At 39.1% G+C, this 21,019-nt stretch overlaps 1 long non-coding RNA gene across 1 annotated transcript in view; it reads left to right on the top strand.

Moving 5' to 3' along the window:
• Positions 1 to 21,019, top strand: part of LOC309828960 — a 73,860-nt gene that overhangs the window by 32,290 nt on the left and 20,551 nt on the right. The window lies entirely within an intron of this gene.

Here is a 21,019-nt window from a genome sequence, read left to right on the forward strand (position 1 = left end):
TCATCCACCAGAGGGCAGACAGCAGAAGCAAGAACTACAATTCTGCATCCTGTGGAACAAAAACCACATTCACAGAAAGATAGACAAGATTAAAAGGCAGAGAGCTATGTACCAGATGAAGGAACAAGATAGAGCCCTAGAAAAACAACTAAATGAAGTGGAAATAGGCAACCTTCCAGAAAAAGAATTCAGAATAATGATAGTGAAGATGATCCAGGACCTTGGAAAAAGAATGGAGGCAAAGATCAAGAAGATGCAAGAAATGTTTAATGAAGACCTAGAAGAATTAAAGGACAAACAGAGATGAACAATACAATAACTGAAATGAAAAATAAGCCAGAAGGAATCAATAGCAGAATAACTGAGGCAGAAGAATGGATAAGTGACCTGGAAGACAGAATGGTGGAATTCACTACTGCGGAACAGAATAAAGAAAAAAGAATGAAAAGAAATGAAGACAGACTAAGAGACCTCTGGGACAACATTAAATACAACAACATTCACATTATAGGGGTCCCGGAAGGAGAAGAGGGAGAGAAAAGACCAGAGGAAATATTTGAAGAGATTATAGTTGAAAACTTCTCTAATATGGGAAAGGAAATTACCACCCAAGTCCAGGAAGTGCAGAGAGTCCGATACAGGATAAACCCAAGGAGGAACGTGATGAGACACATAGTAATTAAATTGGCAAAAATTAAAGACAAAGAAAAATTATTGAAAGCAGCAAGGGAAAAATGACAAATAATATACAAGGGAACTCCCATAAGGTTAACAGCTGATTTCTCAGCAGAAACTCTACAGGTCAGAAGGGAGTGGTATGATATACTTAAAGTGATGAAAGAGAAGAACCTACAACTAAGATTACTCTACCCAGCAAGGATTTCATTCAGATTCGAGGGAGAAATCAAAATCTTTACAGACAAGTAAAAGCTAAGAGAATTCAGCACCACCAAACCAGCTCTACAACAAATGCTAAAGGAACTTCTCTAAGTGGGAAACACAAGAGAAGAAAAGGACCTACAAAAAAACCTCCAAAAGAATAAAGAAAATGGTCATAGGAACATACATATCGATAGTTACCTTAAACGTGAATGTATTACATGCTACAACCAAAAGACACAGGTTTGCTGAATGGATATAAAAACAAGACCCATATATATGCTGTCTACAGGACACCCACTTCAGACCTAGGGACACATACAGACTGAAAGTGAGGGGATGGAAAAAGATATTCCATGCAAATGGAAATCAAAAGAAAGCTGGAGTAGCAATACTCATATCAGATAAAATACACTTTAAAATAGAGAATGTTATCAGAGACAAAGAAGGACACTACATAATGATCAAGGGATCAATCCAAGAAGAAGATATAACAATTATAAACATATATGCACCCAACATAGGAGCACCTCAATACATAAGGCAACTGCTAACAGCTATAAAAGAGAAAATCGACAGTAACACAATAATAGTGGGGAACTTTAACATCTCACTTACACCAATGGACAGATCATCCAAAATGAAAATAAATAAGGAAAAAGAAGCTTTAAATGACACAATAGACCAGATAGATTTAATTGATATTTATAGGACATTTCATCCCAAAACAGCAGATTACACTTCCTTCTCAAGTGCTCATGGAACATTCTCCAGGATAGATCACATCTTGGGTCACAAATCAAGCCTCAGTAAGTTTAAGAAAATTGAAATCACATCAAGCAACTTTTCTGACCACAACGCTATGAGATTAGAAATGAATTACAGGGAAAAAATGTAAAAAACACAAACACATGGAGGCTAAACAATAGGATACTAAATAACCAAGAGATCACTGAAGAAACCAAAGAGGAAATCAAAAAATACATAGAGGCAAATGACAATGGAAACACAACAATCCAAAACCTATGGGATGCAGCAAAAGCAGTTCTAAGAGGGAAGTTTATAGCTATACAAGCCTAACTCAAGAAATAAGAAAAATCTCAAATAAACCATCTAACCTTACACGTAAAGGAACTAGAGAAAGAAGAACAAACAAAACCCAAAGTTAGCAGAAGGAAAGAAATCATAAAGATCAGAGCAGAAATAAATGAAATAGAAACAAAGAAAACAGTAGCAAAGATCAATAAAACTAAAAGCTGGTTCTTTGAGAAGATAAACAAAATTGATAAACCACTAGCCAGATTCATCAAGAAAAAGAGGGAGAGGACTCAAATCAATAAAATTAGAAATGAAAAAGGAGAAGTTACAACAGACACTGCAGAAATACAAAGCATCCTAAGAGACTACTACAAGCAACTCTATGCCAGTAAAATGGACAACCTGGAAGAAATGGGCAAATTCTTAGAAAGGTATAACCTTCCAAGACTGAACCAGGAAGAAATACAAATTATGAACAGACCAACCACAAGTAATGAAATTGAAACTGTGATTAAAAATGTTCATAAGGTAAATAGCTAGAGAGAAGCAGCCGCATAGCACAGGGATATCAGCTCGGTGCTTTGTGACCACCTGGAGGGGTGGGATAGGGAGGGTGGGAGGGAGGAAGACGCAAGAGGGAAGAGATATGGGAACATATGTATATGTATAACTGATTCACTTTGTTATAAAGTAGAAACTAACACACCATTGTAAAACAATTATACCCCAATAAAGATGTTAAAAAAAAAATATTCCAACAAACAAAAGTCCAGGACAAGATGGCTTCACAGGTGAATTCTATCAAACATTTAGAGAAGAGCTAACACCCATCTTTCTCAAACTCTTCCAAAAAATTGCAGAGGAAGGAACACTGCCATACTCATTCTATGAGGCCACCATCACCTTGATACCAAAACCAGACAAAGATACTACAAAAAAAGAAAATTACAGACCAGTATCACTGATGAATATAGATGCAAAAATCCTCAATAAAATACTGGCAAACAGAATCCAACAACACATTAAAAGTATCATACACCATGACCAAGTGGGATTTATTCCAGGCATGCAAGGATTCTTCGATATATGCAAATCAATCAATGTGATACACCATATAAACAAATTGAAGAATGAAAACCTTACGATCATCTCAATAGATGCAGAAAAAGCGTTTGACAAAATTCAACACCCATTTGTGATAAAAACTCTCCAGAAAGTGGGCATAGAGGTAACCTACCTCAACATAATAAAGGCCATATATGACAAACCCACAGCAAACATCATTCTCAATGGTGAAAAACTGAAAGCATTTCCTCTAAGATCAGGAGCAAGACAAGGATGTCCACTCTCACCAATATTAATCAACGTAGTTTTGGAAGTCCTAGCCACAGCAATCAGAGAAGAAAAAGAAATAAGAGGACTACAAATTGGAAAGGAAGAAGTAAAACTATCACTGTTTGCAGATGACATGATACTATGCATAGAAAATCCTAAAGATGACACCAGGGAACTGCCAGAACTGATCAATGAATTTGGTAAAGTTGCAGGATACATAATTAATGCACAGAAATCTCTTGCATTCCTATATATTAATGATGAAAAATCTGAAAGAGAAATTAAGGAAACACTCCCACTTACCACTGCAACAAAAAGAATAAAATATCTAGGAATATACCTACCTAGGGAGACAAAAGACCTGTATGCAGAAAACTATAGGACACTGATGAAAGAAATTAAAGATGATACCAACAGATGGAGAGATATACCATGTTCTTGGATTGGAAGAATCAATATTGTGAAAATGACTATACTACCCAAAGCAATGTACAGATTCAATGCAATCCGTATCAAATTACCAATGGCATTTTTTTTACAGAACTAGAACAAAAAGTCTTAAAATTGTATGGAGATGCAAAAAACCCCAAATAGCCAAAGCAGTCTTGAGGGAGAAAATGGAGCTGGAGGAATCAGACTCCCTGACTTCAGACGATACTACAAAGCTACAGTAATCAAGACAATATGGTACTGGCACAAAAACAGAAATATAGATCAATGGAACAAGATGGAAAGCCCAGAGATAAACCCACACACCTATGGTCAACTAAGCTATGACAAAGGAGGCAAGGATATACAATGGAGAAAAGACAGTCTCTTCAATAAGTAGTGCTGGGAAAACCGGAAAGCTACATGTAAAAGAATGAAATTAGAACATTACCGGGAACACCATACACAAAAATAAACTCAAAATGGATTAGAGACCTAAATGTAAGACTGGACACTATAAAACTCTTAGAGGAAAACATAGGAAGAACACTCTTTGACATAAATCACAGCAAGATCTTTTTTGATCCACTTTCTAGAGTAATGGAAATAAAAACAAAAATAAACAAATGGGACCTAATGAAACTTCAAAGCTTTTGCTCAGCAAAGGAAACCATAAACAAGACTAAAAGACAACCCTCAGAATGGGAGAAAATATTTGCAAATGAATCAATGGACAAAGGATTAATCTCCAATATAAACAGCTCATGCAGCTCAATATTAAAAAAACAAAGAACCCAATCTAAATATCGGCAGAAGACCTAAATAGACATTTCTCCAAAGAAGACATACAGATGGCCAAGAAGCACATGAAAAGCTGCTCAACATCACTAATTATTATAGAAATACAAATCAAAACTACAATGAGGTATCACCTCACACCAGTTAGAATGGGCATCATCATAAAATCTACAAACGACAAATGCTGGAGCGGGTGTGGAGGAAAGGGAACCCTCTTGCACTGTTGGTGGGAATGTAAATTTATACAGCCACTGTGGAGAAAAGTATGGAGGTTCCTTAAAAAACTGAAAATAGAATTACCATATGATCCAGCAATCCCAGTACTGGGCATATACCCAGAGAAAACCATAATTCAAAAAGACACATGCACCCCAATGTTCATTGCAGCACTATTTACAATAGCCAGGTCATGGAAGCAACCTAAATGCCCACTGACAGATGAATGGATAAAGAAGAATTGGTACATATATACAACGGAATATTACTCAGCCATAAAAAGGGATGAAATTGGGTCATTTGTTGAGACGTGGATGGATCTAGGGACTGTCATACAGAGTGAAGTAAGTCAGAAAGAGAAAAACAAATATCGTATATTAACGTATATATTTGTAACCTAGAAAAATGGTACAAACGAACCAGTTTGCAGGGCAGAAATTGAGACACAGATATAAGGAACAAACGTATGGCCACCAAGGGGGGAAGCCACGGGGTGTGGTGGTGGTGGTGTGATGAATTGGGTGATTGGGATTGACATGTATACACTGATGTGTATAAAATTGATGGCTAATGATAACCTGCTGTATAAAAATATAAAATACAAAAATTAAAAATATTTTCACAAAAATTGCATGCAATAGTTTCCCTAATGTCTCTTAAGAATATTTCGGAACTTTTTGGTAATGTTTCTAAAGTTGGATGAAAGATAACCTATAGAGGTCCAGTGTATTTTTCTTTTCTCCAGACTTAGGATGGGCTGTTTCCACATATTAAGTAAAACAAGATATGACTGATGCAGTAAGTTTCAAAAAAACAGATCAAGGTTTTCTGACATTGCTCTGAGAAAGAGGAATTGGACTGTCTTGAAAAAAAACTGAGATGTCAGTCTTCTCTCTTCTACATGGGAAAAATACAGGAAGTTTCTGTTTATTATTTCAAGATCTGAAGACTTACAGACAGTGCAGGAGAGAACTCTGCTTTGGATGCTTCTATGTCTCAGCTCTTTTGGGAGAAACACAGAAGCTGAACTGTTTGTGAACAGGGTGACATGCATTCTCGATTTCACAGTGTCACTTTCATAGCTCAGCACCTACAGGCAGAATATAAAATAGGACCAGGATACCCTAGAACAGCTGTTCTTAAAATATCATTCTAAATGTTCCAAGGAAAAACTCTGTTTGTGTTGGAAATAAGACCCCCAGCAAGGCTTACAAGTAGAAGTAACTCAAATGGCACCAAATAAAACTGATCTCACCATGGTCTCTGGTAAGCAGTGAGAACCAAGTGGATACACATGTGGTCATTAGGTTCTTTGGAAACACAAAATGGCAGTCACATCTCTTGCCACATTGTCAATTCCTCCAGGGCAGGAGGTGTGTATTTGCATCACCTGCAGAAGCTCCAGGACCACGTTCTTCATGTGGTTGGCACTCAATAATTGATTGGATGAGTGAGACACTGTTGACCACACTGACAAGGGACTGGCTTGATGCCACTTTAGTTAGAGTTGTGAAATATGCCATGTAGAGCTCTGGACAGATCCAGTGTCTCTGCATCTTGTCTCCTTAGGAGTGGGGGTGGGGCAGCAGCTGAACCATTACCCACGTAGCTCTGTCCTGTATGAGATCCTAAAAGGAACGTGAGTACATGTGATTTTTCTTTTTGGCAGAAAACTGAGTGTATTACATAATACATAAATTGATAAAATATCTACATTGTTTCTATCCTGATGCATCTTGACTATAACTCCCTTGAGAATCACATCTGTGTCTTGCTCTGTTACATTGAGACAGTGTTGTATAAGGGATAAAAAATAGACTCTGACCTGACTGCCTGGATTAGAGTTCCACATCTGCCAATCACTGTGTGACCTGGGAAAGTTACATAACCTCTCAGTGTCTTGATGTTCTCATCGGAAAAATAGGACTAGAGTGTTATTGTGAGGGTGAAATAAAGTGAATGCACATTAAACATCTAAAACAGTAGTTGGAATTTGTTAAATTCTCAGTGAAAGGTAGCCATTTGACAGAACCTTGTTCTTACACTTTTCCACAGAATTTAAGAACAAAGAATTAAACTTAACAAGCACCTGCTCTTGGTCTGTTGCTTTACATAACTTGCTTATTATGAAGCAAAGTTTCATATAAAGCAGGTCAGTTCTGCCTCCTATACAGGAGAAGTAATAACTGTAGAACTAAAAGACGTGCATTAGTTTCCAAAGCCTGCTGTAACAAATCACCACAAATGTAGTGGCTTAAGACAACAGAAATTTATTCTCTCATCCATCTGGAATCAGTTTTCCTGGCCAAAATCAAGATGTGAGCAGAGCTGCATCCTTTCTGGGAGTTCTGAAGGAGGACTTATTCCTTTCTTCCCTCTCCCAGTTCCTGGTGGCTGCCAGCACTCGGCTTGGAGCTGCATCAGTTTCAGCTGCCCCTGGTCCAACTGCCTTCTCTTCTGTGTGTAGCTCCCTCTAATAAGGGTGCTCGTGATTGCATTCAGTGCCCACACAGACAATCCAGGATAATCTCCTCATCCTAAAATCTTTAGCTTAATCAGATCTGCAAAGACAAGTCTGGGGCCCTATAAGATAACATTCACAGGTTGCAAAGATTAGAACATGGATAAATTTTTTCTTTTTTTTTTGGTGGGGGGAGGTCATTTCTCAGCTTATCACAGCCCTTATAAGGATTTCTCAAACTATGATTTCTAAGATTCTATGACTAGACTCAGTACGCTTATTAAAGCATCCTCAAAATAGGTATTAAATAGCCCAAATAATGATATATCTCAGCACTGAGAACTGCTAAATTTTTTATCATTATTCTTTCTCATTCTTTTTTAATCTTTATTTTTAAACTGAGTTTTAAAAAAACCTTCTGATACCATTTAAACATAAATTAGATTAATCTTGGCATTCTATCATCTCATACTCCCTACAATTTTATTTCGTTGACATAACAGTACTATCTTTATATTATAAATGAGAAAACTGACATTTAGAAAAGGTAGTGCCTTACCCAAAATCAAAACCTTGAGCCGACCAAGGATAGCAGCCAGTCTTTTGACATCTAAGCAAGTATTCTTTACATTTCATCCTAGTGACAAATTGCCTTCTTAGAAAGAATGTCAGTTCAAAAAAATATTTTAGGGCTTCCCTGGTGGCGCAGTGGTTGAGAGTCCGCCTACTGATGCAGGGGACACGGGTTCGTGCCCCGGTCCGGGAGGATCCCACATGCCGCGGAGCGGCTGCACCCGTGAACCATGGCCGCTGGGCCTGCGCGTCCAGAGCCTGTGCTCCGCAACGGGAGAGGCCACAACAGTGAGAGGCCTGTGTTCTGCAAAAAAAAAAAAAAAAAAAAAAAAAATATTTTAAAGAATCTTTAAAGAAACTTTCAAAAATCTTTTTTAAAAGTCTTTCAAAAATGCTTTAATGATGAAGTGGCCATTGTACTTTAGATAGCATAAATATTGCTCTGTGTGAGGTCAAAATAGAGATTAAAGAGGGATTGTTTTGAGAGTTTCTTTACCTTATAGCTTACTTATTTTTAATTTTTAAAATTAAAAAAAAATTTTTTTTACATCTTTATTGGAGTATAATTGCTTTATAGTTTAAACCCATAGTTGTTGTTGTTGTTGTTATTTTTGCAGTACGTGGGCCTCTCACTGTTGTGGCCTCTCCCGTTGCAGAGCACGGGCTCCGGAGCGCAGGCTCAGTGGCCATGGCTCACGGGCCTAGCCGCTCCGCAGCATGTGGGATCTTCCCAGACTGGGGCACGAACCCGCGTCCCCTGCATCGGCAGGCGGACTCTCAACCACTGCACCACCAGGGAAGCCCTAAACCCATAGTTTTAATAAAATATAAATTTGCTATAGCATAAATGCCATGCAGTTATCTGTGTAACTGCTATGACATTATCTCTGTAAAAATCAGACTAATGTTGGTTTTTTGATTTACCTATGTACAATGGAAGCATTAAAACACTGACAAATGTTGCATGGTGAGGCTGAAAGCCTGGAGTGAAATACTGGCAATTACAGAAGGATGGATGGCAAGAAATAGCTGACAGGAGACGGGGCACTGTTGGCAGCCTGGCTGAGAAGAGGGTCAGGTCATCATTATCATAGTCAAGTTTTTGTTTCCTTTGTTTAACCTGTTCTCCCACTGTCTTGAAATATTTGCAAATCTGAGAACAAGCACAGCCATAATTGAAATAGGTTATTCCTAAATTCTTCCTAGTCACAAGAACGTGCTCTAACCATGAAAATTTCCTGTGGATTACATCTTAGTAGGTCCTCCATCCAAAAGACAGAGGGGACAAGGGATGAAGTAATGACAGTCCTTATTCGTGGATTTTAAAATTTGTAATATGGATTGAAGGTGTGGAGAAATCTAGTGGAATTGCAGTAAAAGTAAAAATAAACACACTGTGAGGTTCAGCTTGTTTACCAGTATGTGAGGGAAGTGGAATTTTCTCGGGCTTCTTTGAAGAAATAACATCAGACTGGCAAAGAACAATAAAACGAGGCAAAACAGGAAAAAATTGTCCCACACATTCCCTGGATATCCCTACATCATGCATTGACTGGTAAGTGACTTTCTATTTTAAAATCCATCTAAAGGACGAAGAGGGAACTAAAATACCATCCAAGCTCTCTGATCAGAAGGGGTTCTATAAATGCGACAAATAAACATTCATTAGGTACAATACCATAATTTTTAATGTGCTTTTTAAAAATTTTTTAAAAATAGATCTTTATTGGAGTATAATTGCTTCAAAATACTGTGTTAGTTTCTGTTGCACAACAAAGAGAATCAGCCATATGCATACACATGTCCCCATATCCCCTCCCTCTTGAGCTTCCCTCCCATCCTCCGTATCCCACCCCTCTCTTGCTTATCACAAAGCACCAAGCCATCTCCCTGTGCTATGCTGCTGCTTCCCACCAGCCAGCTATTTTACATTCGGTAGTGTATATATGTCGATGTTACTCTCACTTCGCCCCGGCTTCGCCCTCCAACCCCATGTCCTCAAGTCCATTTTCTATGTCTATCACTTTATTACTGCCCTGCAACTAGGTTCATCAGTACCATTTGTTTTTGATTCCATATATATGCATTAGCATACGGTATTTGATTTTTTCTTTCTGACTTACTTCACTCTGTTGACAGACTCTAGGTCCATCCACCTCACTACAAATAACTCAATTTCATTTCTTTTTATGGCTAAGTAATATTCCATTGTATAAATGTGCCACATCTTCTTTATCCATTCATCAGTTGAGGGACATTTAGGTTGGTTCCATGTTCTGGCTATTGTAAATAGTGCTGCATTGAACATTGTGGTACATGTCTCTTTTTGAATTATGGTTTTCTCACGGTATATGCCCAGTAGTGGGATTGCTAGGTCATATGGTAGTTCTATTTTTAGTTTTTTAAGGAACCTCTATACTGTTTTCCATAGTGGTTGTATCAATTTACATTCCCACCAACAGTGCAGGAGGGTTCCCTTTTTACCACATCCTTTCCAGCATTTATTGTTTCCAGATTTTTTGATAATGGCCATTTTGACTGGCTTGAGGTGATAACTCATTGTAGTTTTGATTTGCATTTCTCTAATAATCAGTGATGTTGAGCATCTTTTCATGTGCCTCTAGGCCATGTGTATGTCTTCCTTGGTGAAATGTCTATTTAGGTCTTCTGCCCATTTTCTAACTGGATTGTTTGTTTTTTTGATATTGAACTCCATGAACTGTTTGTATATTTTGGAGATTAATCCTTTGTCTATTGTGTCATTGGCAAATATTTTCTCCCATTCTGAGGGTTGTCTTTTTGTCTTGTTTATGGTTTCCTTTGCTGTGCAAAGGCTTTTAAGTTTAATTAAGTCCCATTTGTTTATTTTTGTTTTTATTTCTGCTACTCCAGGAGATGGGTCAAAAAAGATCTTGCTGTGGTTTATGTCAAAGAGTGTTTTTCCTATGTTTTCCTCTAAGAGTTTTATAGTGTCTTGTCTTACATTTAAATTTTTAATCCATTTGGAGTTTATTTTTGTGTGTGGTGTTAGGTAGTGTTCTAATTTCATTCTTTTATGTGTACCTGTTCAGTTTTCCCAGCACTACTTATTGAAGAGGCTGTCTTTTCTCCATTGTATGTCTTTGCCTCCTTTCTCATAAATTAGGTGCCCGTATGTGTGTAGGTTTATCTCTGGGCTTTCTATCCTGTTCCTTTGATCTATATTTCTATTTTTGTGCCAGTACCATACTGTCTTGATTACTGTAGCTTTGTGGTATAGTTTGAAGTCAGGGAGCCTGATTCCTCCAACTCCTTTCTTCTTTCTCAAGATTGCTTTGGCTATTTGGAGTCTTTTGTGTTTCCATACAAACTGTAAAATTTTTTGTTCTAATTCTGTGAAGAATGTCATTGGTAGTTTGATAGGAATTGCATTGAATCTATAGATTGCTTTGGGTAGTATAGTCATTTTCACAATATTGATTCTTCCAATCCAAAAATATGGTATATTTTTCCATCTGTTTATGTCATCTTTGATTTCTTTCATCAGTGTTTTATAGTTTTGAGTACAAGTATTTCACCTCCCTAGGTAGGTGTATTGCTAGGTATTTTATTCTTTTTGTTGCAGTGGTAAATGGGAGTGTTTCATTAATTTTTCTTTCTGATTTTTCATTGTTGGTGTATAGGAATGCCAGGGATTTCTGTGCATTAATTTTGTATCCTGCAACCTTACCACATTAAATCATTAGTTCTAGTAGCTTTCTGTTGGCATCTTTAGGATTTTCTATGTATAGTATCATGTCATCTGCAAACAGTGATAGTTTTACTTCTTCCTTTCCAATTTGTAGTCCTCTTATTTCTTTTTCTTCTCTGATTGCTGTGGCTAGGACTTCCAAAACTATGTTGAATAAGAGTGGTGAGAATGGACATCCTTGTCTTGTTCCTGAGCTTATTGGAAATGCTTTCAGTTTTTTACCATTGAGTATGATGCTTGCTGTGGGATTGTCATATATGACCTTTATTATGTTGAGGTAGATTCCCTCTATGTCCATTTTCTGGAGAGTTTTTAACATAAATCGATGTTGAATTTTGTCAAAAGCTTTTTCTGCATCTATTGAGATGATCATATGGTTTTTATTCCTTAATTTGTTTATGTGGTGTATCACATTGATTGATTTGCGTATATTGAAGAATCCTTGCATGCCTGGGATAAATCCCATTTGATCATGGTATATGATCCTTTTAACACGTTGTTGGATTCTTTTTGCTAGTATTTGTTCAGGATTTTTGCATCTATGTCCATCAGTGATATTGGTCTATAATTTTCTTTTTTTGTGACATGTTTGTCTCGTTTTGTTATCAGGGTGATGGTGACTTCATAGAATGAATTTGGGAGTGTTCTTCCCTCTGCAAATTTTGGAAGAGTTTGAGAAGGATTGGTGTTAGCTATTCTCTAATTGTTTGATAGAATTCTAGTGTGAAGCCATCTGGTCCTGGACTTTTGTTTGTTGGAAGATTTTAAATTATGGTTTTAATTTCGTTACTTGTGACAGGTCTGTTTATATTTTCTAATTCTTCCTGGTTCCATCTTGGAAAATTGTACCTTTCCAAGAATTTGTCCATTTTTTCATGGTTGTCCATTTTATTGGCATATAGTTGTTTGCAGTAGTCTCTTATAATCCTTTGTATTTCTGCGGTGTCAGTTGTGATTTCTCCTTTTTCGTTTCTAATTTTATTGATTTGTGTCCTCTCCCTTTTTGTCTTGATGATCTGGCTAAGGTTTATCAATTTTGTTTATCTTCTCAAAGAACCAGCTTTTAGTTTTATTGATCCTTGCTATTGTTTTCTTCATTTCTATTTCATTTATTTCTGCTCTGATCTTTATGAATCTTTCCTTCTACTGACTTTGGGTTTTCTTTGTTCTTTTTTCTCTAGTTGTTTTAAGTGTAGGGTTAGATTGTTCATTTGACATTTTTCTTGTTTCTTGAAGTGAGATTGAATTGCTATACACTTCCCTCTTAGAACTGCTTTTGCTGCATCTCATAGGTTTTGGGTTGTTGTGTTTTCATTGTCATGTGTTTCTATGTATTTTTCTTTTTAACATCTTTATTGGAGTATAATTGCTTTACAATGGTGTGTTAGTTTCTGCTTTATAACAAAGTGAATCAGGTATACATATACATATATTCCCATATCTCCTCCCTTTTGTGTCTCCCTCCCACCCTCCTTATCCCATCCCTCTAGTTGGACATAAAGCACTGAGCTGATCTCCCTGTGCTGTGTGGCTGCTTCCCAATAGCTACCTATTTTACATTTGGTAGTGTATATATGTCCTTGCCTCTTAGTCCCAGCTTACCCTTCTCCCTCCCTGTGTCCTCAAGTCCATTCTCTACGTCTGTGCCTTTATTCCTGTCCTGTCCCTAGGTGCTTCAGAACCTTTTTTTTTTAGATTCCATATATATGTGTTAGCATACAATATTTGTTTTTCTCTTTCTGACTTACTTCACTCTGTATGACAGACTCTAAGTCCATCCACCTTACTACAAATAACTCAGTTTCGTTTCTTTTTATGGCTGAGTAATATTCCATTGTATATATGTGCCACGTCTTCTTTATCCATTCATCTATCGACGGACACTTCAGTTGCTTCCATGCCCTGGCTATTATAAATAGAGCTGCAATGAACATTGTGGTACATGACTCTTTCAATTATTGTTTTCTCAGGGTATATGCCCAGTAGTGAGATTGCTGGGTCGTATGGTAGTTCTATTTTTAGTTTTTTAAGGAACCTCCATACTGTTCTCCATAGTGGCTGTATCAATTTACATTCCCACCAACAGTGCAAGAGGATTCCCTTTTCTCCACACCCTCTGCAGCATTTATTATTTGTAGAATTTTTGATGATGGCCTTTCTGACTGGTGTGAGTGATACCTAATTGTAGTTTTGATTTGCATTCCTCTAATGATTAGTGATGTTGAGCATCCTTTCATGTGTTTGTTGGCAATCTGTATATCTTCTTTGTGGAAATGTCTATTTAGGTCTTTGGCCCATTTTTGCATTGGGTTGTTTGTTTTTTTGACATTGAGCTGCATGAGCCACTTGTAAATTTCTTTTTATTTCTTCTTTGATATCTTCAGTGATCTCTTGGTTATTTACTAGTGCACTGTTTAGCCTCCATGTGTTTGTGTTTTTTATGTTTTTTTTCCTGTATCTGATTTCCAATCTCATAACGTTGTGGTCAGAAAAGATGCTTGATATGATTTCAATTTTCTTAAATTTTCCGAGGCTTGATCTGTGACCCAAGATATGATCTATCCCAGAAAATGTTCTGTGTGTACTTGAGAAGAAAGTTTATTCTGCCACTTTTGGGTGGAATGTTGTATAAATATCAATTAGATCTATCTGGACTATTGTGTCATTTAAAACTTGTGTTTCCTTATTTATTTTCTGTTTGGATGATCTGTCCATTAGTGTAAGTGGGGTGCTAAAGTCCCTTACTATTGTGTTACTTTCGATTTCTCCTTTCATGGTTAGCGTTTGCCTCATGTATTGAGGTGCTCCTATGTTGGGTGCATAAACATTTATAATTGTTATATCTTCTTCTTGGATTGATTCTTTGATAATTATGTAGTGTCCTTCCTTGTCTCTTGTTACAGTCTTTATTTTAAAGTCTATTTTACCTGATACGTGTATTGCTATTCCAGCTTTCTTTTAATTTCCATTTTCATGGAATATCTTTTTTCCATCTCTTCACTTTCAGTCTGTATGTGTCCCTAGGTCTGAAGTGGGTCTCTTATAGACAGCATATATATGGGTCTTGTTTTTGTATCTATTCAGCCAGTCTGTGTCTTTTGGTTGGGGCTTTTAATCCATTTACATTCAAGGTTATTATTGAGATGTATGTTCCTATTACAATTTTCTTAATTGTTTTGGGTTTGTTTTTGTCGGTCTTTTTCTTCTCTTGTGTTTCCTGCTTAGTGAAGTTTCTTTAGCATTTGTTGTAAAGCTGGTTTGGCAGTGCTGAATTCTCTTAGCTTTTGCTTGTCTGAAAAACTTTTGACTTCTCCATTGAATCTGAATGAGATCCTTACTGGGTAAAGTAATCTTGGATGTAGGTTTTTCTCTTTCATCACTGTAAGTCTATCCTGCCACTCCCTTCTGGCCCACAGAGTTTCTGATGAAAAATCAGCTGATAACCTTATGGGGATTCCTTTGTACATTATTTTTTGTTTTTCCCTTGCTGCTTTTTATATTTTTTCTTTGAATTCAATTTTTGTTAGTTTGATTAATTTGTGTCTTGGTGTGTTTTTCCTAGGATTTATCCTGTATGGGACTCTGTGTGCTTCCTGGACTTGGGTGACTATTTCCTTTCCCATGTTAGGGAAGTTTTTGACTATAATCTCTTCAAATATTTTCTCAGACCCTTTCCTTTTCTCTTCTTATTCTGCGACCCTTATAATTTGAATGTTGGTGCATATAGTGTTGTTCCAGAGGTCTATGAGATTGTCTTCAATTCTTTTCATTCTTTTTTCTTTATTCTGCTTCTTGGTAGTTATTTCCACCATTTTGTCTTCCAGCTCACTTATTCATTCCTCTGACTCAATTATTCTGTTATCGATTCCTTCTAGTGTATTTTTCATTTCAGTTATTGTGTTGTTCATCTCTGTTTGTTTGTTCTTTAGTTCTTCTAGATCTTTGTTAAACATTTCTTGTGTTTTCTCAGTCTGTGCCTCCATTCTATTTCCGAGATTCTGGATCATCTTTACTATCATTACTCTGAATTCTTTTTCAGGTAGATTGCCTATTTCCTCTTCATTTATTTGGTCTTGTAGGTTTTTACCTTGCTCCTTCATATGTGACATATTATTTTGGTGTCTCATATTTTTCTTCCTTTTTTTTTTTTTTTTAATGAGTGGGATGTGTTCCTGTCTTACTTGTTGTTTGCCCTGAGGCTTCCAAAACTGGGGTTTGTAGGCTATTCAGTAGAGCTGGGTCTTGGTGCTGAGATGAGGAACTCTGTGAAACCTCACTCTGATGAATATTCCCTGGGGTCTCAGGTTCTCTGTTAGTCCAGTGGTTCAGACTCAGAGCTTCCTCCACAGGAGCTTCGGCCTGACCTCGGGCTCATGAACCAAGATCCCGCAAGCTGCCTGGGGAGGCAAAAAAACAAGAAACAAAAAACAATAACAAAGTAAAAAATAAAATTAGACTAGGAAAGTAACCGATATTTTAGGAAGAATATAAAAATAAAAATATAGATGAATCAACAACTGGAAGCTACATCAGTACCACAATAGTAAAAAAGAGGAGGAGGGAAAAGAAAAAAAAAGGGAGGGGGAAGGCCTTGGCTGTGGAGTGCGGGGCCTAAGCAAGGGCAAAGTTTGGGGGGTGGGCGGGGCCAATGCTCAGGACCTACAGGGCTGGAAAATGCTTTGAGGGCTGTGGGGGCTGGGGCTTAGGCTCAAGGAACAGAAGCGGTCCCGGTGTGCTCCCCACCCCTGGTCTCAGAGGGCAGGGGACCTCATCTGGGAGCCCAGCAGGCTTTCTGGGCTCTAGTGGGAGGGGCAAATGCCCTCCTCTCCTCTCCTGCTACTCCAGTCTGGGAGGGCCCCTCACACCTGCCTCTCCTGATCTCCCCTGCCTCCCTCCTATGCCCCGAGACCCATGCAGCTTGGATGGGGCTTTGAAACGGGGGTACCTTTCTGGGAGCTCAGCAGTCTCCCCGGCCTGAGTGGGCCAGGCGATCACCCTCTGCTTCTCTCCCATTCTTCCTGAAGAGTCCCTCCAGTCTGCCTCTCTTGCTCTCCCTGGCTTCAAGGGCACCGATCCTCTCTGGCTTCCAGTTCTCCTCCCACCTCAGTCCCCCTATGTCCTACTGGTTCACTTTGGGGTTCCTCCTGTCTCCTTGGGCATCAGAGTCCCTTACCAGCAGCTGGCAGGTACCCTAGTTGTGGGGAGATGCTAACTCCGTGTTTCCCACACCACCATCTTGACTCCACTTCCTCCTAATGTGCTTTTTAAGATAAGGAAAGCTCTGTCGATTAAACATTTCTTCACAGAAATATCATAAATATATTAGGTGTCAGCAAGTATGGTTCCTAAAATGGTCAAGCAAAGTACATTATTCAGGGCTTCCCTGGTGGCGCAGTGGTTGAGAGTCCACCTGCCGATGCAGGAGACATGGGTTCGTGCCCCGGTCCGGGAGGATCCCACATGCCGCGGAACAGCTAGGCCCATGAGCCATGGTCACTGAGCCTGCGTGTCCGGAGCCTGTGCAACGGGAGAGGCCACAACAGTGAGAGGCCCGCGTACCACAAAAAAAAAAAAAAAAAAGTACATTATTCAGAAAAACAAGGCAGATGTTATTTGTATAGATGCTGTAGTTTTTGTTAAAATTACACACACATACATCTACACAAAATCCACTACCACTTCACCTCTAACTTTATTATTGTGTCTATCTATCTATCTATCATCTATCTATCTAATGTTTATTTTAAATAACCTCTGTGGCAAGGTTAGTATCTGAGGATAGTGGCCCAGAGCCTCAGACTATCAACCTACAATGGAAAATCTAGTTTCACAAAATGGCTTGGAATTAAAGGGAAGTTTTCTGGGGTAAATCTCAGTGAGATTGTTGGTCTAGAATAGTGAGTCAATTCAGCTTTGGCTGCACCCCAGATCTCAATAGCTCAAAATAACATGGTTTAATCTTGATCTTGGCTACACATTAGGAGGTCCATGTGTCTCTCATCTCCTAAATGCACTATATTCTTTTCAGGGTGATGATGGAAGCCAGAAAGAACAACCCTAAACAGCTGAGCACCCTTGAGATCTCTAATTGTGTTAAATGTGCTAATATCAACTCTGCTAACAATGAAAATTGACCAAGGTGAGTCACATGACCAAGCTGAACATTAATTAAACTGAACATCCCCCTACACCTCCCTAGAAGTAGGGGAAGAGACTGAATATTTCTGAACAATAATCCAAATTATGGCAAATACAAAATCTCACTTTTGCCTTGGGCATAAATGTCCTGGAGATGGACAGTGCTGCCCTAGGAACACCCGGCACTGCTCCCCACATGGCCTGGGTTCCTGGGGAAGCCAAGGATGCAACACAGAGCAGCTGCCACTTCCCAGCCTCTGTGTAGCCTCTGTCTCACCTGTCTGCTATGACTGGGGAAGGGAACCTCGAGCTAGGTCCTGTGCAGTGTAAAGGGAGGCAGCGTCCTGTGGTGGAAGGGCTTGGGCCAGGCTATCAGAGAGCCACAGGCTGAATCTCAGTTTGGTACTTACCACCACGATGATCATGGAAAAAATGATTTCTTGTAGTCTCTTTTCTAAATGCAAGCTGAGAGTAATATCCTTGTGAGAACAAAACTACCATATAAGTGATGTGTCTGGCATGGTGCCAGGCCCAGAGTAGGTGCTCAATGGACCTAAGTTCTCCTCCCCACTGAGGGAGGAGGCTTCAGAAGGAATGGGTAGAATAAGTGATGTCAACTTCTGCTAAGACAATCATTCATCTCAATATTATTACCTTGCCTGGTGCTTAACTCTGGTACTATTGCTTTACTTTTTTTCCCCCCCCACAGAAAGTGTTTTATTGCTTTTAGAACAAAATAAGATGCTCTCAGAACTTTTTTCAGTGAAGAAAATACTTTTAGAACTTCAAAGCTGTTTAGACCTTTTCTAAAACACTATTTTTGTCAGCTGATAAAGTAGGCACTTCAATATAGAAAACTCTCCAGAAGCAAGTGCCTGGGCTGGATGGCACAGCTCACAACTGTGTGGTCCCTGAGCTGTCCTTCTGGATGTGGCCATCTGCTCAGAAGTGGGACTTGAGCTTGCGGCTGGTGTACTGAGTGTCAGGTCGGACCTCCTTGCCCTGCCACCAGCGGTGCTCATTCTTCTCCAGCACTGACTCTTGGCTCTTCCTCACCACCCCCACCTTGCCATCCTGTACATGACCCTGTGCAGGAGACACGGCTGTGAGCAGGTGGACTGAGTGGCCTGGATGGCACCCAGGTTAATCCGGGCAGGGAAAAGTGGGAGCTTCCCCCGAGTCAGGTGGCCTCAGATGCCCCTTCCACAACAGAAGTCCCCATTCTGGACACCCTCTTCCTGGTGACATCTGTGGGGCAGGCAGGCGCCAAGCTACTTTTGGGGTGACCCAGGCCAGGATTGGCTCACAAGAGCCTATCCAAGGAAAGCCATAGACCCTGTGCCCACTGCTGCCACTTAAGGCCCTAGTCTGGCTGTGGGGTCAGTACGCTTGGTACAGACAAAGTTGGGGCTCCCAGCGACTACAAATGTCTGAGGTAGGAAAACAAGGCTGCCCAGCTCGTGGCAACCCTGACAACGATCCTCAAGGGGTGATCTTGGCCTCTAGTCCTGGCTGAGGAGAAAAGGGACCTCCCACAGCTCTATGGGAGAGAGGCACTTATTGCTTTACTTTTAATGTGCGTTTGTCTCTGCAATTACATTAAACAATTTTTGGAGGAAAGGGTCTTATCGAAGGCTCCGGGTCTCACACAGTACTAGCAGCGTCACCCTTGTGAGAAAGAGTTGGGAGAGGAGAAATGAGATCTCTGTGTCAGTCCTGGCCCTGCCACCTTGAGCTGGCACTTCCTTTCTCTGGCTGTCTTTTCCTCATCTCTAAAATGGAGATGGGACTCCAGCCCCTAGAACTGTGCCTGAACCATAGTAGAGGTTCAATGAAAATGCCTTGGGTGAATGAATAATCCCTATTCACTCCAAGAAGTTCTAAAATTCTATAATAAAGTTGGCTTAAGGCAGAGAAATAAGTGGTTGAATTTTTAAAAATAAAATGAATTAAACATTATTTCCAACAATACATCATCAGATTTCATATCCCTCCTTCCCAGAAAAATAGTAATTTGAAACAAATGAAATCCTATTTGCCATGTGAAAAGATTCCTCTCGAAGTCAGTTGTGATTTCTATTTAGCCATGAAAAATAAATCTATTCTGGCAGATATCTTTCTAAATTCATGATATTGACAAATCCTCCAGCTGTACTATGCAACTTGGTACATTTAGTTTGCCTGATGACTTACAGCTTTTATATAACTCAGCAGACCTGCTGGATATTGAATAACTATCATGGGTTCCCCACTGACTTCCAACAATGAAAATTTCTGCATCAACCAAAAACATTTACCACTGAAACACAGGAATATTCTTTGTTGGTTTCCCCCCCAACCCCCAAATTGTCTGTAAACCTAATTTTGCAGTAAAAACTTGAATATACCCACTGAAGCAACTATTAAAGTAGTAGGAGGGATGGTTGAAACCAGACCATTGTCGTGCCTTCTTATGGAATTCCTGGAGGATGATTTATGGAGCTTTAGTCAGTGTTGCTGTTTTTATCATTCCTGACACCACCTTATGCTGGGAAACATTTTTTTCACTCCTATAAGAAACCATGAAGAGTTTTGTAGAGATGAGGAAGGATGCAGTCTCTACTGTCTCTCCCTCTAGCCTTGCTGTCTAGAGAAAACCGTTCAGCAATTTCTTTCAGACCCATAGGACTTCTCTAGTTGTCTAAAACTGGACCTGGAACCAGAGGTGTCTGTGTTTAATCCTGACTCTGCTGAAACAGTGCAGCTCACATGGAACTCGAACACAGTTTAAACCCATATTGGGACTTGAACCCACAGGGTGGGACTCGAACCCAGCCTAAACACACTGTCCTTTTTTTTTTTAATTGGGGTATAGTTCTTTTACAATCTTGTGTTAGTTTCTACTGTACAGTGATGTGGAGTTCCCTGTGCTATACAGCAGGTTTTCACTAGTTATCTATTTTATACATATTAGTGTATATACGTCAATCCTAATCTTCCAATTCATCCCACCCCTCCTTTTCCCCCTTGGTGTCCATATGTTCTCTACATCTATGTCTCTATTTCTGCCTTGCAAATAGTTTCATCTGTACCATTTTTCTAGATTCCACATACATGCATTAACATATGATATTTGTTTTCCTCTTTCTGACTTACTTCACTCTGTATGACAGTCTCTAGGTCTAGCCATGTCTCTATAAATGACCCCATTTTGTTCCTTTCTATGTCTGGGTAATATTCCATTGTGTATATGTACCACATCTTCTTTATCCATTCATCTGTCGATGGGCATTTAGGTTGCTTCCATGACCTGGCTATTGTAAATAGTGTTGCAATGAACATTGGGGTGCATGTGTCTTTTTGAGTTATGGTTTTCTCTGGGTATATGCCCAGTAGTGGGATTGCTGAGTCATATGGTAATTCTATTTTTAGTTTTTTAAGAA

This window comes from Grampus griseus, assembly GCF_964374135.1.
Source record: "Grampus griseus genome assembly, chromosome: 10".
Classification (NCBI taxonomy): Eukaryota; Metazoa; Chordata; class Mammalia; order Artiodactyla; family Delphinidae; genus Grampus; species Grampus griseus.